Below are 18,177 nucleotides of genomic sequence, written 5' to 3'. Positions count from 1 at the left end.
CTTATCAGTTTCTGTGACTGAGGCACTGTTTTGCATCATGCCCGCTGCTGACAGTCTGAGCCATAAAGGTCCCCCTGTGTGAGCATTTATGAGGCTTCTGGCACTTCAAAGAAAACACACAGTTCTTCTTGAAAAACAAATTTCTTTTAGCTCACAGGCTAAGCAGAATTAACCCCTTAGCAGCTAAATCCTGAGGTATTCGTGACAAAAGTATTTCGATTTTTTTAAAAAAATACTCACATCTGAGTCTCTTACTAAGTTTACCCAAATATAAACTCTTACTGCATTCTCTAAAATTAAGTAAAAATAGTACTACAAGCGTTCTACCATAAGCTATCCACCTTATCTCATTCAAAGGATTTTTTTTACCATACTCCATAGAGGAGAAGCACAACTTTAACATTTTTTTCTACAAGAGGTATAGAAACAGAGCCGTAGTCAGACTTAATATTAAGATCGTATCTGAATCCTGTTTACTTGCTGGCTAATTCGCTCTTACTAAGTAAGGTATAGCTATCGAGCCTCCAAGGATTATAACTAACTGCTGCACTGTTTAACAGTGTGCAGCAGACGTTTCCTTACTTAGCTCCATGTGAATAGCCTGAATGTTGTGACGTGTGGCAGGGAGGCGGAGCCTAACGCTTTTCGCAACCAATCAGGAAGTGGGTAATCATTAAGTGATGAAGCAACTGATTGGTTGCGAAACGCGTTAGGCGTATATACTGTATATATATATATATATATATATATATATATATATATTAATATAGCACACAGAGAAAGTTCTCAACTAAGATAAAAAGCAGCAATGGAAGAGTTAGTTAACGCATCTGGCTAAATGGGAAAAGCCCAGGTACCTCATCAAGGTCTCTTCCAAAAACCTGGGTCCCTAAACAGCCACACAATGCAGGCTCACAATCAAACATCTGTGAAAAAAAATGGAGGGTGCACAGGCTTATGTAATCTCCCCAAACATATACAAAACACGGGTGGGGTCAGCACTCTCAGGCCAGACCGGGTACACATCCTATGACCCTGTGACATGCACAGCCCTGGTTGCAAAACATCACTCTCAGGAAATTGCACTGTCAACAGAGTCACAGGCAGTTAACCACAGACACGCCTGAGTGCAAGGCCCAAACAGGGAAAATTACAAAAAAATAATACATTAATATAGCACACAGAGAAAGTCCAGCACTCACTCACAAGCTCTTAACTAAGATAAAAAGCAGCAATGGAAGACTTAAGTTACCGCATCTGGCCAAATGGGAAAAGCCCAGGTACCTCGTCAAGGTCTCTTCCAAAAACCTGGGTCCCTAAACAGCCACACAATGCAGGCTCTGTCTGGGTTTAACTGCCTGTGACACTGGTGAGAGTGCAGCTTCCTGAAAGTGCTGTTTTGCACCCAGGGCTGTGCATGTTACAGGGTCATGGGATGTGTACCCAGTCCGACCTGAGAGTGCTGACCCACCCGTGTTTTGTATATATATGTGTATATATATATATATATATATATATATATATATATATATATATAAGCATAGGAGAGCACTCTCACTTAGTCCAACAGCTGCCAGTGTAGTGTATAGTACAGCAACAACAACAAAACTTGCACTCTCTGGTCTTTTAAGAAACCTTTTACTGCGAAAGGTGACGTTTCAGGGACAAAGTATCCCCTTCCTCAGACACAGTGTATACAAATGTCAAACAATATATAGTGCAAACAAACAAAACCCCACCCGCAATTAGGACCAAAAAAAGCCAAAAGGTAGTCATTGTAACCCCATAGTTACATTTCTATGTCACACAGTATCATTACACAGTTAGATCTTCATTCAACGTTTGTCACTGATGCTCAGACTGACATGTTTACTTATTTTGTATACTGATGTCTACTATGTAATTGGGGTTACTATGACTACCATTTGGCTTTTATTTTGGTTCTAATTGGGGTGGGGTTTCATTTGTTTGCACTATATATTGTTTGGCATTTTCTATACACTGTGTCTGAGGAAGGGGAGACTTTGTCCCCAAAACGTCACTTTTCACGGTAAAAGGTTTCTTATAAGACCAGAGAGTGCAAGTTTTTTTGTTGTTGCTGTACTATACACTATATATTGCTTTTCACAGAGTAGAACTTTCCTGTAGTATATCAGTCTGAGCGCCGAAATACCAGGCAAATCCTCTCTGAACAAGGAAAACAGCAACCTCAGACTATCTACTCTGTGAAAAGCTTTACTGGGCTAAAAGAACAGGCTAACAATATTATTGAGCCGATTGTTCGTTTCTGTGAGTGTGCTTCTCTCTGTGTGTATTTAGTCAGGGGCAAACAGATGTGGACTCTTTGCTCAGTGTGTGTGTGTAAACATATACACATACATACACACACATATAAATATATATATATATATATAACATCTCTATGTTAAAGCCCTTTGCAGCCTTTGTACCCTAACACCTGAGACCTCTTCTTTTTGATCCTTTATAACTTGTGTGTGCAATATTTGTTTAAATAAGTTTTATTAGATTATGAGTGTAACTGTACTGTGTAATGTATATTTATTAGATAGTGTTATTATAAGTGTAACTGTACTGTGTAAGGTATATTTATTAGATAGTGTTATTATAAGTGTAACTGTACTGTGTAATGTATATTTATTAGATAGTGTTATTATAAGTGTAACTGTACTGTGTAATGTATATTTATTAGATAGTGTTATTATAAGTGTAACTGTACTGTGTAATGTATATGTATTAGATAGTGTCATTATAAGTGTAACTGTACTGTGTAATGTATATGTATTAGATAGTGTCATTATAAGTGTAACTGTACTATGTAATGTATATGTATTAGATAGTGTTATTATAAGTGTAACTGTACTATGTAATGTATATGTATTAGATAGTGTTATTATAAGTGTAACTGTACTGTGTAATGTATATTTATTAGATAGTGTTATTATAAGTGTAACTGTACTATGTAAGGTATATTTATTAGATAGTGTTATTATAAGTGTAACTGTACTGTGTAAGGTATATTTATTAGATAGTGTTATTATAAGTGTAACTGTACTGTGTAATGTATATTTATTAGACTGTGTTATTATAAGTGTAACTGTACTGTGTAAGGTATATTTATTAGACTGTTATTATAAGTGTAACTGTACTGTGTAAGGTATATTTATTAGACTGTGTTATTATAAGTATAACTGTACTGTGTAAGGTATATTTATTAGATAGTGTTATTATAAGTATAACTGTACTGTGTAAGGTATATTTATTAGATAGTGTTATTATAAGTAACTGTACTGTGTAAGGTATATTTATTAGATAATGTTATTATAAGTGTAACTGTACTGTGTAAGGTATATTTATTGGATAATGTTATTATAAGTGTCACTATACTGTGTAAGGTATATTTATTAGATAGTGTTATTATAAGTAACTGTACTGTGTAAGGTATATTTATTAGATAATGTTATTATAAGTGTAACTGTATTGTGTAAGGTATATTTATTAGATAATGTTATTATAAGTGTAACTGTACTGTGTAAGGTATATTTATTAGATAGTGTTATTATAAGTGTAACTGTACTGTGTAAGGTATATTTATTAGATAGTGTTATTATAAGTGTAACTGTACTGTGTAAGGTATATGTATTAGATAGTGTTATTATAAGTATAATTGTACTGTGTAAGGTATATTTATTAGACAGTGTTATTATAAGTAACTGTACTGTGTAAGGTATATTTATTAGATAGTGTTATTATAAGTGTAACTGTACTGTGTAATGTATATTTATTAGATAGTGTTATTATAAGTGTAACTGTACTGTGTAATGTATATTTATTAGATAGTGTTATTATAAGTGTAACTGTACTGTGTAATGTATATTTATTAGATAGTGTTATTATAAGTGTAACTGTACTGTATAAGGTATATTTATTAGATAGTGTTATTATAAGTGTAACTGTACTGTATAAGGTATATTTATTAGATAGTGTTATTATAAGTGTAACTGTACTTTGTAATGTATATTTATTAGACAGTGTTATTATAAGTGTAAATGTACTGTATAATGTATATTTATTAGATAGTGTTATAAGTGTAACTGTATTGTGTAATGTATATTTATTAGATAGTGTTATTATAAGTGTAACTGTACCGTGTAATGTATATTTATTAAATAGTGTTATTATAAGTGTAACTGTACTATGTAAGGTATATTTATTAGCTAGTGTTATTATAAGTGTAACTGTACTGTGTAAGGTATATTTATTAGATAGTGTTATGATGAGTGTAACTGTACTGTGTAAGGTATATTTATTAGATAGTGTTATTATGAGTGTAACTGTACTGTGTAAGATATATTTATTAGATAGTGTTATTATAAGTGTAACTGTACTGTGTAAGGTATAATTATTAGATAGTGTTATTATAAGTGTAACTGTACTGTGTAATGTATATTAGATAGTGATATTATAAGTGTAACTGTACTGTATAAGGTATATTTATTAGATAGTGTTATTATAAGTGTAACTGTACTATGTAATGTATATTTATTAAATAGTGTTATTATAAGTGTAACTGTACTATGTAAGGTATATTTATTAGATAGTGTTATTATAAGTGTCACTATACTGTGTAAGGTATATTAATTAGATAATGTTATTATAAGTGTAACTGTACTGTGTAAGGTATATTTATTAGATAGTGTTATTATAAGTGTAACTGTACTGTGTAATGTATATTTATTAGATAGTGTTATTATAAGTGTAACTGTACTATGTAATGTATATTTATTAAATAGTGTTATTATAAGTGTAACTGTACTATGTAAGGTATATTTATTAGATAGTGTTATTATAAGTGTCACTATACTGTGTAAGGTATATTTATTAGATAATGTTATTATAAGTGTAACTGTACTGTGTAAGGTATATTTATTAGATAGTGTTATTATAAGTGTAACTGTACTGTGTAATGTATATTTATTAGACTGTGTTATTATAAGTGTAACTGTACTGTGTAAGGTATATTTATTAGACTGTTATTATAAGTGTAACTGTACTGTGTAAGGTATATTTATTAGACTGTGTTATTATAAGTATAACTGTACTGTGTAAGGTATATTAATTAGATAGTGTTATTATAAGTAACTGTACTGTGTAAGGTATATTTATTAGATAATGTTATTATAAGTGTAACTGTACTGTTTAAGGTATATTTATTGGATAATGTTATTATAAGTGTCACTATACTGTGTAAGGTATATTTATTAGATAGTGTTATTATAAGTAACTGTACTGTGTAAGGTATATTTATTAGATAATGTTATTATAAGTGTAACTGTACTGTGTAAGGTATATTTATTAGATAGTGTTATTATAAGTGTAACTGTACTGTGTAAGGTATATTTATTAGATAATGTTATTATAAGTGTAACTGTACTGTGTAATGTATATTTATTAGATAGTGTTATTATAAGTGTAACTGTACTGTGTAAGGTATATTTATTAGATAGTGTTATTATAAGTGTAACTGTACTGTGTAAGGTATATTTATTAGATAGTGTTATTATAAGTGTAATTGTACTGTGTAATGTATATTTATTAGATAGTGTTATTATAAGTGTATCTGTACTGTGTAAGGTATATTTATTAGATAGTGTTATTATAAGTGTAACTGTACTGTGTAATGTATATGTATTAGATAGTGTTATTATAAGTGTAACTGTACTGTGTAAGGTATATTTATTAGATAATGTTATTATAAGTAACTGTACTGTGTAATGTATATTTATTAGACAGTGTTATTATAAGTGTAACTGTACTGTGTAATGTATATTTATTAGATAGTGTTATTATAAGTGTAACTGTACTGTGTAAGGTATATTTATTAGATAGTGTTTATTATAAGTGTAACTGTACTATGTAAGGTATATTTATTAGTGTTATTATAAGTGTAACTGTACTGTGTAAGGTATATTGATTTGATAGTGTTATTATAAGTGTAACTGTACTGTGTAATGTATATTTATTAGATAGTGTTATTATAAGTGTAACTGTACTATGTAATGTATATTTATTAAATAGTGTTATTATAAGTGTAACTGTACTATGTAAGGTATATTTATTAGATAGTGTTATTATAAGTGTCACTATACTGTGTAAGGTATATTTATTAGATAATGTTATTATAAGTGTAACTGTACTGTGTAAGGTATATTTATTAGATAGTGTTATTATAAGTGTAACTGTACTGTGTAATGTATATTTATTAGACTGTGTTATTATAAGTGTAACTGTACTGTGTAAGGTATATTTATTAGACTGTTATTATAAGTGTAACTGTACTGTGTAAGGTATATTATTAGACTGTGTTATTATAAGTATAACTGTACTGTGTAAGGTATATTTATTAGATAGTGTTATTATAAGTAACTGTACTGTGTAAGGTATATTTATTAGATAATGTTATTATAAGTGTAACTGTACTGTGTAAGGTATATTTATTGTATAATGTTATTATAAGTGTCACTATACTGTGTAAGGTATATTTATTAGATAGTGTTATTATAAGTAACTGTACTGTGTAAGGTATATTTATTAGATAATGTTATTATAAGTGTAACTGTATTGTGTAAGGTATATTTATTAGATAATGTTATTATAAGTGTAACTGTACTGTGTAAGGTATATTTATTAGATAGTGTTATTATAAGTGTAACTGTACTGTGTAAGGTATATTTATTAGATAATGTTATTATAAGTGTAACTTTACTGTGTAAGGTATATTTATTAGATAGTGTTATTATAAGTGTAACTGTACTGTGTAAGGTATATTTATTAGATAGTGTTATTATAAGTGTAACTGTACTGTGTAAGGTATATTTATTAGATAGTGTTATTATAAGTGTAACTGTACTGTGTAAGGTATATTTATTAGATAGTGTTATTATAAGTTTAACTGTACTGTGTAATGTATATGTATTAGATAGTGTTATTATAAGTGTAACTGTACTGTGTAATGTATATTTATTAGATAGTGTTATTATAAGTGTATCTGTACTGTGTAAGGTATATTTATTAGATAGTGTTATTATAAGTGTAACTGTACTGTGTAATGTATATGTATTAGATAGTGTTATTATAAGTATAATTGTACTGTGTAAGGTATATTTATTAGACAGTGTTATTATAAGTAACTGTACTGTGTAAGGTATATTTATTAGATAGTGTTATTATAAGTGTAACTGTACTGTATAAGGTATATTTATTAGATAGTGTTATTATAAGTGTAACTGTACTGTATAAGGTATATTTATTAGATAGTGTTATTATAAGTGTAACTGTACTTTGTAATGTATATTTATTAGACAGTGTTATTATAAGTGTAAATGTACTGTATAATGTATATTTATTAGATAGTGTTATAAGTGTAACTGTATTGTGTAATGTATATTTATTAGTGTTATTATAAGTGTAACTGTACCGTGTAATGTATATTTATTAAATAGTGATTATAAGTGTAACTGTACTATGTAAGGTATATTTATTAGCTAGTGTTATTATAAGTAACTGTACTGTGTAAGGTATATTTATTAGATAATGTTATTATAAGTGTAACTGTATTGTGTAAGGTATATTTATTAGATAATGTTATTATAAGTGTAACTGTACTGTGTAAGGTATATTTATTGGATAATGTTATTATAAGTGTCACTATACTGTGTAAGGTATATTTATTAGATAGTGTTATTATAAGTAACTGTACTGTGTAATGTATATGTATTAGATAGTGTTATTATAAGTGTAAGTGTACTGTGTAAGGTATATTTATTAGATAGTGTTATTATAAGTGTAACTGTACAGTGTAATGTATATTTATTAGATAGTGTTATTATAAGTGTAACTGTACTGTGTAAGGTATATTTATTAGATAGTGTTATTATAAGTTTAACTGTACTGTGTAATGTATATGTATTAGATAGTGTTATTATAAGTGTAACTGTACTGTGTAATGTATATTTATTAGACTGTGTTATTATAAGTATAACTGTACTGTGTAAGGTATATTTATTAGATAGTGTTATTATAAGTAACTGTACTGTGTAAGGTATATTTATTAGATAATGTTATTATAAGTGTAACTGTACTGTGTAAGGTATATTTATTGGATAATGTTATTATAAGTGTCACTATACTGTGTAAGGTATATTTATTAGATAGTGTTATTATAAGTAACTGTACTGTGTAAGGTATATTTATTAGATAATGTTATTATAAGTGTAACTGTACTGTGTAAGGTATATTTATTAGATAGTGTTATTATAAGTGTAACTGTACTGTGTAAGGTATATTTATTAGATAATGTTATTATAAGTGTAACTGTACTGTGTAATGTATATTTATTAGATAGTGTTATTATAAGTGTAACTGTACTGTGTAATGTATATTTATTAGATAGTGTTATTATAAGTGTAACTGTACTGTGTAAGGTATATTTATTAGATAGTGTTATTATAAGTGTAACTGTACAGTGTAATGTATATTTATTAGATAGTGTTATTATAAGTGTAACTGTACTGTGTAAGGTATATTTATTAGATAGTGTCATTATAAGTGTAATTGTACTGTGTAAGGTATATTTATTAGATAGTGTTATTATAAGTGTAACTGTACAGTGTAATGTATATTTATTAGATAGTGTTATTATAAGTGTAACTGTACTGTGTAAGGTATATTTATTAGATAGTGTTATTATAAGTTTAACTGTACTGTGTAATGTATATGTATTAGATAGTGTTATTATAAGTGTAACTGTACTGTATAATGTATATTTATTAGATAGTGTTATTATAAGTGTATCTGTACTGTGTAAGGTATATTTATTAGATAGTGTTATTATAAGTGTAACTGTACTGTGTAAGGTATATTTATTGGATAATGTTATTATAAGTGTCACTATACTGTGTAAGGTATATTTATTAGATAGTGTTATTATAAGTAACTGTACTGTGTAAGGTATATTTATTAGATAATGTTATTATAAGTGTAACTGTATTGTGTAAGGTATATTTATTAGATAATGTTATTATAAGTGTAACTGTACTGTGTAAGGTATATTTATTAGATAGTGTTATGATGAGTGTATCTGTACTGTGTAAGGTATATTTATTAGATAGTGTTATTATGAGTGTAACTGTACTGTGTAAGATATATTTATTAGATAGTGTTATTATAAGTGTAACTGTACTGTGTAAGGTATAATTATTAGATAGTGTTATTATAAGTGTAACTGTACTGTGTAATGTATATTAGATAGTGTTATTATAAGTGTAACTGTACTGTATAAGGTATATTTATTAGATAGTGTTATTATAAGTGTAACTGTACTTTGTAATGTATGGCCTAGATTTGGAGTTCGGCGGTAAAAGGGCTGTTAACGCTCCGCGGGCTTTTTTCTGGCCGCACCATAAATTTAACTCTGGTATCGAGAGTTCAAACAAATGCTGCGTTAGGCTCCAAAAAAGGAGCGTAGAGCATATTTACCGCAAATGCAACTCTCGATACCAGAGTTGCTTACGGACGCGGCCGGCATCAAAAACGTGCTCGTGCACGATTCTCCCATAGGAAACAATGGGGCAGTTTGAGCTGAAAAAAAACCTAACACCTGCAAAAAAGCAGCGTTCAGCTCTTAACGCAGCCCCATTGTTTCCTATGGGGAAACACTTCCTACGTCTGCACCTAACACTCTAACATGTACCCCGAGTCTAAACACCCCTAACCTTACACTTATTAACCCCTAATCTGCCGCCCCCGCTATCGCTGACCCCTGCATATTATTTTTAACCCCTAATCTGCCGCTCCGTAAACCGCCGCCACCTACGTTATCCCTATGTACCCCTAATCTGCTGCCCTAACATCGCCGACCCCTATGTTATATTTATTAACCCCTAATCTGCCCCCCACAACGTCGCCGACACCTGCCTACACTTATTAACCCCTAATCTGCCGAGCGGACCTGAGCGCTACTATAATAAAGTTATTAACCCCTAATCCGCCTCACTAACCCTATCATAAATAGTATTAACCCCTAATCTGCCCTCCCTAACATCGCCGACACCTACCTTCAATTATTAACCCCTAATCTGCCGACCGGAGCTCACCGCTATTCTAATAAATGTATTAACCCCTAAAGCTAAGTCTAACCCTAACACTAACACCCCCCTAAGTTAAATATAATTTTTATCTAACGAAATAAATTAACTCTTATTAAATAAATGATTCCTATTTAAAGCTAAATACTTACCTGTAAAATAAATCCTAATATAGCTACAATATAAATTATAATTATATTATAGCTATTTTAGGATTAATATTTATTTTACAGGCAACTTTGTAATTATTTTAACCAGGTACAATAGCTATTAAATAGTTAAGAACTATTTAATAGTTACCTAGTTAAAATAATAACAAATTTACCTGTAAAATAAATCCTAACCTAAGATATAATTAAACCTAACACTACCCTATCAATAAAATAATTAAATAAACTACCTACAATTACCTACAATTAACCTAACACTACACTATCAATAAATTAATTAAACACAATTGCTACAAATAAATACAATTAAATAAACTATCTAAAGTACAAAAAATAAAAAAGAACTAAGTTACAGAAAATAATAAAATATTTACAAACATAAGAAAAATATTACAACAATTTTAAACTAATTACACCTACTCTAAGCCCCCTAATAAAATAACAAAGCCCCCCAAAATAAAAAATTCCCTACCCTATTCTAAAATACAAATATTACAAGCTCTTTTACCTTACCAGCCCTGAACAGGGCCCTTTGCGGGGCATGCCCCAAGAATTTCAGCTCTTTTGCCTGTAAAAAAAACCATACAATACCCCCCCCCCCAACATTACAACCCACCACCCACATACCCCTAATCTAACCCAAACCCCCCTTAAATAAACCTAACACTACCCCCCTGATGATCTTCCTACCTTGTCTTCACCATGCCAGGTTCACCGATCCGTCCTGGCTCCAAGATCTTCATCCAACCCAAGCGGGGGCTAGACATCCACTGAAGAAGTCCAGAAGAGGGTCCAAAGTCTTCCTCCTATCCGGCAAGAAGAGGACATCCGGACCGGCAAACATCTTCTCCAAGCGGCATCTTCTATCTTCTTCCATCCGATGACGACCGGCTCCATCTTGAAGACCTCCAGCGCGGATCCATCCTCTTCTTCCGACGACTAGACGACGAATGACGGTTCCTTTAAGGGACGTCATCCAAGATGGCGTCCCTCGAATTCCGATTGGCTGATAGGATTCTATCAGCCAATCGGAATTAAGGTAGGAATTTTCTGATTGGCTGATGGAATCAGCCAATCAGAATATAGTTCAATCCGATTGGCTGATCCAATCAGCCAATCAGATTGAGCTCGCATTCTATTGGCTGATCGGAACAGCCAATAGAATGCGAGCTCAATCTGATTGGCTGATTGGATCAGCCAATCGGATTGAACTATATTCTGATTGGCTGATTCCATCAGCCAATCAGAAAATTCCTACCTTAATTCCGATTGGCTGATAGAATCCTATCAGCCAATCGGAATTCGAGGGACGCCATCTTGGATGACGTCCCTTAAAGGAACCGTCATTCGTCGTCTAGTCGTCGGAAGAAGAGGATGGATCCGCGCTGGAGGTCTTCAAGATGGAGCCGGTCGTCATCGGATGGAAGAAGATAGAAGATGCCGCTTGGAGAAGATGTTTGCCGGTCCGGATGTCCTCTTCTTGCCGGATAGGAGGAAGACTTTGGACCCTCTTCTGGACTTCTTCAGTGGATGTCTAGCCCCCGCTTGGGTTGGATGAAGATCTTGGAGCCAGGACGGATCGGTGAACCTGGCATGGTGAAGACAAGGTAGGAAGATCATCAGGGGGGTAGTGTTAGGTTTATTTAAGGGGGGTTTGGGTTAGATTAGGGGTATGTGGGTGGTGGGTTGTAATGTTGGGGGGGGGGTATTGTATGTTTTTTTTTACAGGCAAAAGAGCTGAAATTCTTGGGGCATGCCCCGCAAAGGGCCCTGTTCAGGGCTGGTAAGGTAAAAGAGCTTGTAATATTTGTATTTTAGAATAGGGTAGGGAATTTTTTATTTTGGGGGGCTTTGTTATTTTATTAGGGGGCTTAGAGTAGGTGTAATTAGTTTAAAATTGTTGTAATATTTTTCTTATGTTTGTAAATATTTTATTATTTTCTGTAACTTAGTTCTTTTTTATTTTTTGTACTTTAGATAGTTTATTTAATTGTATTTATTTGTAGCAATTGTGTTTAATTAATTTATTGATAGTGTAGTGTTAGGTTAATTGTAGGTAATTGTAGGTAGTTTATTTAATTATTTTATTGATAGGGTAGTGTTAGGTTTAATTATATCTTAGGTTAGGATTTATTTTACAGGTAAATTTGTTATTATTTTAACTAGGTAACTATTAAATAGTTCTTAACTATTTAATAGCTATTGTACCTGGTTAAAATAATTACAAAGTTGCCTGTAAAATAAATATTAATCCTAAAATAGCTATAATATAATTATAATTTATATTGTAGCTATATTAGGATGTATTTTACAGGTAAGTATTTAGCTTTAAATAGGAATTATTTATTTAATAAGAGTTAATTTATTTCGTTAGATAAAAATTATATTTAACTTAGGGGTGTGTTAGTGTTAGGGTTAGACTTAGCTTTAGGGGTTAATACATTTATTAGAATAGCGGTGAGCTCCGGTCGGCAGATTAGGGGTTAATAATTGAAGGTAGGTGTCGGCGATGTTAGGGAGGGCAGATTAGGGGTTAATACTATTTATGATAGGGTTAGTGAGGCGGATTAGGGGTTAATAACTTTATTATAGTAGCGCTCAGGTCCGCTCGGCAGATTAGGGGTTAATAAGTGTAGGTAGGTGTCGGCGACGTTGAGGGGGGCAGATTAGGGGTTAATAAATATAACATAGGGGTCGGCGATGTTAGGGGTAGCAGATTAGGGGTACATAGGGATAACGTAGGTGGCGGCGATTTGCGGTCGGAAGATTAGGGGTTAATTATTTTAAGTAGCTTGCGGCGACGTTGTGGGGGGCAAGTTAGGGGTTAATAGATATAATACAGGGGTCGGCGGTGTTAGGGGCAGCAGATTAGGGGTACATAAGTATAACGTAGGTGGCGGTCGGCAGATTAGGGGTTAAAAATTTTAATCGAGTGGCGGCGATGTGGGGGGAGCTCGGTTTAGGGGTACATAGGTAGTTTATGGGTGTTAGTGTACTTTAGGGTACAGTAGTTAAGAGCTTTATAAACCGGCGTTAGCCAGAAAGCTCTTAACTCCTGCTTTTTTCAGGCGGCTGGAATCTTGTCGTTAGATGTCTAACGCTCACTTCAGACACGACTCTAAATACCGGCGTTAGGAAGATCCCATTGAAAAGATAGGCTACGCAAATGGCGTAGGGGGATCTGCGGTATGGAAAAGTCGCGGCTGAAAAGTGAGCGTTAGACCCTTTAATCACTGACTCCAAATACCAGCGGGCGGCCAAAACCAGCGTTAGGAGCCTCTAACGCTGGTTTTGACGGCTACCGCCGAACTCTAAATCTAGGCCTAAATTTATTAGACAGTGTTATTATAAGTGTAAATGTACTGTATAATGTATATTTATTAGATAGTGTTATTATAAGTGTAACTGTACTGTGTAAGGTATATTGATTTGATAGTGTTATTATAAGTGTAACTGTACTGTGTAGTGTATATTTATTAGATAGTGTTATTATAAGTGTAACTGTACTATGTAATGTATATTTATTAAATAGTGTTATTATAAGTGTAACTGTACTATGTAAGGTATATTTATTAGATAGTGTTATTATAAGTGTCACTATACTGTGTAAGGTATATTTATTAGATAATGTTATTATAAGTGTAACTGTACTGTGTAAGGTATATTTATTAGATAGTGTTATTATAAGTGTAACTGTACTGTGTAATGTATATTTATTAGACTGTGTTATTATAAGTGTAACTGTACTGTGTAAGGTATATTTATTAGACTGTTATTATAAGTGTAACTGTACTGTGTAAGGTATATTTATTAGACTGTGTTATTATAAGTATAACTGTACTGTGTAAGGTATATTTATTAGATAGTGTTATTATAAGTAACTGTACTGTGTAAGGTATATTTATTAGATAATGTTATTATAAGTGTAACTGTACTGTGTAAGGTATATTTATTGGATAATGTTATTATAAGTGTCACTATACTGTGTAAGGTATATTTATTAGATAGTGTTATTATAAGTAACTGTACTGTGTAAGGTATATTTAGTAGATAATGTTATTATAAGTGTAACTGTACTGTGTAAGGTATATTTATTAGATAGTGTTATTATAAGTGTAACTGTACTGTGTAAGGTATATTTATTAGATAATGTTATTATAAGTGTAACTGTACTGTGTAATGTATATTTATTAGATAGTGTTATTATAAGTGTAACTGTACTGTGTAAGGTATATTTATTAGATAGTGTTATTATAAGTGTAACTGTACTGTGTAAGGTATATTTATTAGATAGTGTTATTATAAGTGTAACTGTACTGTGTAATGTATATGTATTAGATAGTGTTATTATAAGTGTAATTGTACTGTGTAAGGTATATTTATTAGATAGTGTTATTATAAGTGTAACTGTACAGTGTAATGTATATTTATTAGATAGTGTTATTATAAGTGTAACTGTACTGTGTAAGGTATATTTATTAGATAGTGTTATTATAAGTTTAACTGTACTGTGTAATGTATATGTATTAGATAGTGTTATTATAAGTGTAACTGTACTGTGTAATGTATATTTATTAGATAGTGTTATTATAAGTGTATCTGTACTGTGTAAGGTATATTTATTAGATAGTGTTATTATAAGTGTAACTGTACTGTGTAATGTATATGTATTAGATAGTGTTATTATAAGTATAATTGTACTGTGTAAGGTATATTTATTAGACAGTGTTATTATAAGTAACTGTACTTTGTAATGTATATTTATTAGACAGTGTTATTATAAGTGTAAATGTACTGTATAATGTATATTTATTAGTGTTATAAGTGTAACTGTATTGTGTAATGTATATTTATTAGATAGTGTTATTATAAGTGTAACTGTACCGTGTAATGTATATTTATTAAATAGTGTTATTATAAGTGTAACTGTACTATGTAAGGTATATTTATTAGCTAGTGTTATTATAAGTGTAACTGTACTGTGTAAGGTATATTTATTAGATAGTGTTATGATGAGTGTAACTGTACTGTGTAAGGTATATTTATTAGATAGTGTTATTATGAGTGTAACTGTACTGTGTAAGATATATTTATTAGATAGTGTTATTATAAGTGTAACTGTACTGTGTAAGATATAATTATTAGATAGTGTTATTATAAGTGTAACTGTACTGTGTAATGTATATTAGATAGTGTTATTATAAGTGTAACTGTACTGTATAAGGTATATTTATTAGATAGTGTTATTATAAGTGTAACTGTACTTTGTAATGTATATTTATTAGACAGTGTTATTATAAGTGTAAATGTACTGTATAATGTATATTTATTAGATAGTGTTATTATAAGTGTAACTGTACAGTGTAAGGTATATTTATTAAATAGTGTTATTATAAGTGTAACTGTACTGTGTAATGTATATTTATTAGATAGTGTTATTATAAGTGTAACTGTACTGTGTAATGTATATTTATTAGATAGTGTTATTATAAGTGTAACTGTACAGTTTAAGGTATATTTATTAAATAGTGTTATTATAAGTGTAACTGTACTGTGTAATGTATATTTATTAGATAATGTTATCATAAGTGTAACTGTACTGTGTAAGGTATATTTATTAGATAATGTTATTATAAGTGTAACTGTACTGTGTAAGGTATATTTATTAGATAGTGTTATTATAAGTGTAACTGTACTGTGTAAGGTATATGTATTAGATAGTGTTATTATAAGTGTAACTGTACTGTGTAAGGTATATTTATTAGATAGTGTTATTATAAGTGTAACTGTACTGTGTAATGTATATGTATTAGATAGTGTTATTATAAGTGTAATTGTACTGTGTAAGGTATATTTATTAGATAGTGTTATTATAAGTGTAACTGTACAGTGTAATGTATATTTATTAGATAGTGTTATTATAAGTGTAACTGTACTGTGTAAGGTATATTTATTAGATAGTGTTATTATAAGTTTAACTGTACTGTGTAATGTATATGTATTAGATAGTGTTATTATAAGTGTAACTGTACTGTGTAATGTATATTTATTAGATAGTGTTATTATAAGTGTATCTGTACTGTGTAAGGTATATTTATTAGATAGTGTTATTATAAGTGTAACTGTACTGTGTAATGTATATGTATTAGATAGTGTTATTATAAGTATAATTGTACTGTGTAAGGTATATTTATTAGACAGTGTTATTATAAGTAACTGTACTTTGTAATGTATATTTATTAGACAGTGTTATTATAAGTGTAAATGTACTGTATAATGTATATTTATTAGTGTTATAAGTGTAACTGTATTGTGTAATGTATATTTATTAGATAGTGTTATTATAAGTGTAACTGTACCGTGTAATGTATATTTATTAAATAGTGTTATTATAAGTGTAACTGTACTATGTAAGGTATATTTATTAGCTAGTGTTATTATAAGTGTAACTGTACTGTGTAAGGTATATTTATTAGATAGTGTTATGATGAGTGTAACTGTACTGTGTAAGGTATATTTATTAGATAGTGTTATTATGAGTGTAACTGTACTGTGTAAGATATATTTATTAGATAGTGTTATTATAAGTGTAACTGTACTGTGTAAGATATAATTATTAGATAGTGTTATTATAAGTGTAACTGTACTGTGTAATGTATATTAGATAGTGTTATTATAAGTGTAACTGTACTGTATAAGGTATATTTATTAGATAGTGTTATTATAAGTGTAACTGTATTTTTTAATGTATATTTATTAGACAGTGTTATTATAAGTGTAAATGTACTGTATAATGTATATTTATTAGATAGTGTTATTATAAGTGTAACTGTACAGTGTAAGGTATATTTATTAAATAGTGTTATTATAAGTGTAACTGTACTGTGTAATGTATATTTATTAGATAGTGTTATTATAAGTGTAACTGTACTGTGTAATGTATATTTATTAGATAGTGTTATTATAAGTGTAACTGTACAGTGTAAGGTATATTTATTAAATAGTGTTATTATAAGTGTAACTGTACTGTGTAATGTATATTTATTAGATAATGTTATCATAAGTGTAACTGTACTGTGTAAGGTATATTTATTAGATAATGTTATTATAAGTTTAACTGTACTGTGTAAGGTATGTTTATTAGATAATGTTATTATAAGTAACTGTACCGTGTAATGTATAATTATTAGATAGTGTTATTATAAGTGTAACTGTACTGTGTAATGTATATTTATTAGATAGTGTTATTATAAGTGTAACTGTACTGTGTAAGGTATATGTATTAGATAGTGTTATTATAAGTGTAACTGTACTGTGTAAGGTATATTTATTAGATAGTGTTATTATAAGTGTAACTGTACTGTGTAATGTATATGTATTAGATAGTGTTATTATAAGTGTAATTGTACTGTGTAAGGTATATTTATTAGATAGTGTTATTATAAGTGTAACTGTACAGTGTAATGTATATTTATTAGATAGTGTTATTATAAGTGTAACTGTACTGTGTAAGGTATATTTATTAGATAGTGTTATTATAAGTTTAACTGTACTGTGTAATGTATATTTATTAGATAGTGTTATTATAAGTGTATCTGTACTGTGTAAGGTATATTTATTAGATAGTGTTATTATAAGTGTAACTGTACTGTGTAATGTATATGTATTAGATAGTGTTATTATAAGTATAATTGTACTGTGTAAGGTATATTTATTAGACAGTGTTATTATAAGTAACTGTACTTTGTAATGTATATTTATTAGACAGTGTTATTATAAGTGTAAATGTACTGTATAATGTATATTTATTAGTGTTATAAGTGTAACTGTATTGTGTAATGTAT

Source organism: Bombina bombina, chromosome 5 (assembly GCF_027579735.1).
Source record: "Bombina bombina isolate aBomBom1 chromosome 5, aBomBom1.pri, whole genome shotgun sequence".
In the NCBI taxonomy this organism is placed as follows: Eukaryota; Metazoa; Chordata; class Amphibia; order Anura; family Bombinatoridae; genus Bombina; species Bombina bombina.
The sequence above is the reverse complement of the archived record's forward strand: the minus strand, read 5'-3'. Positions refer to the sequence as shown.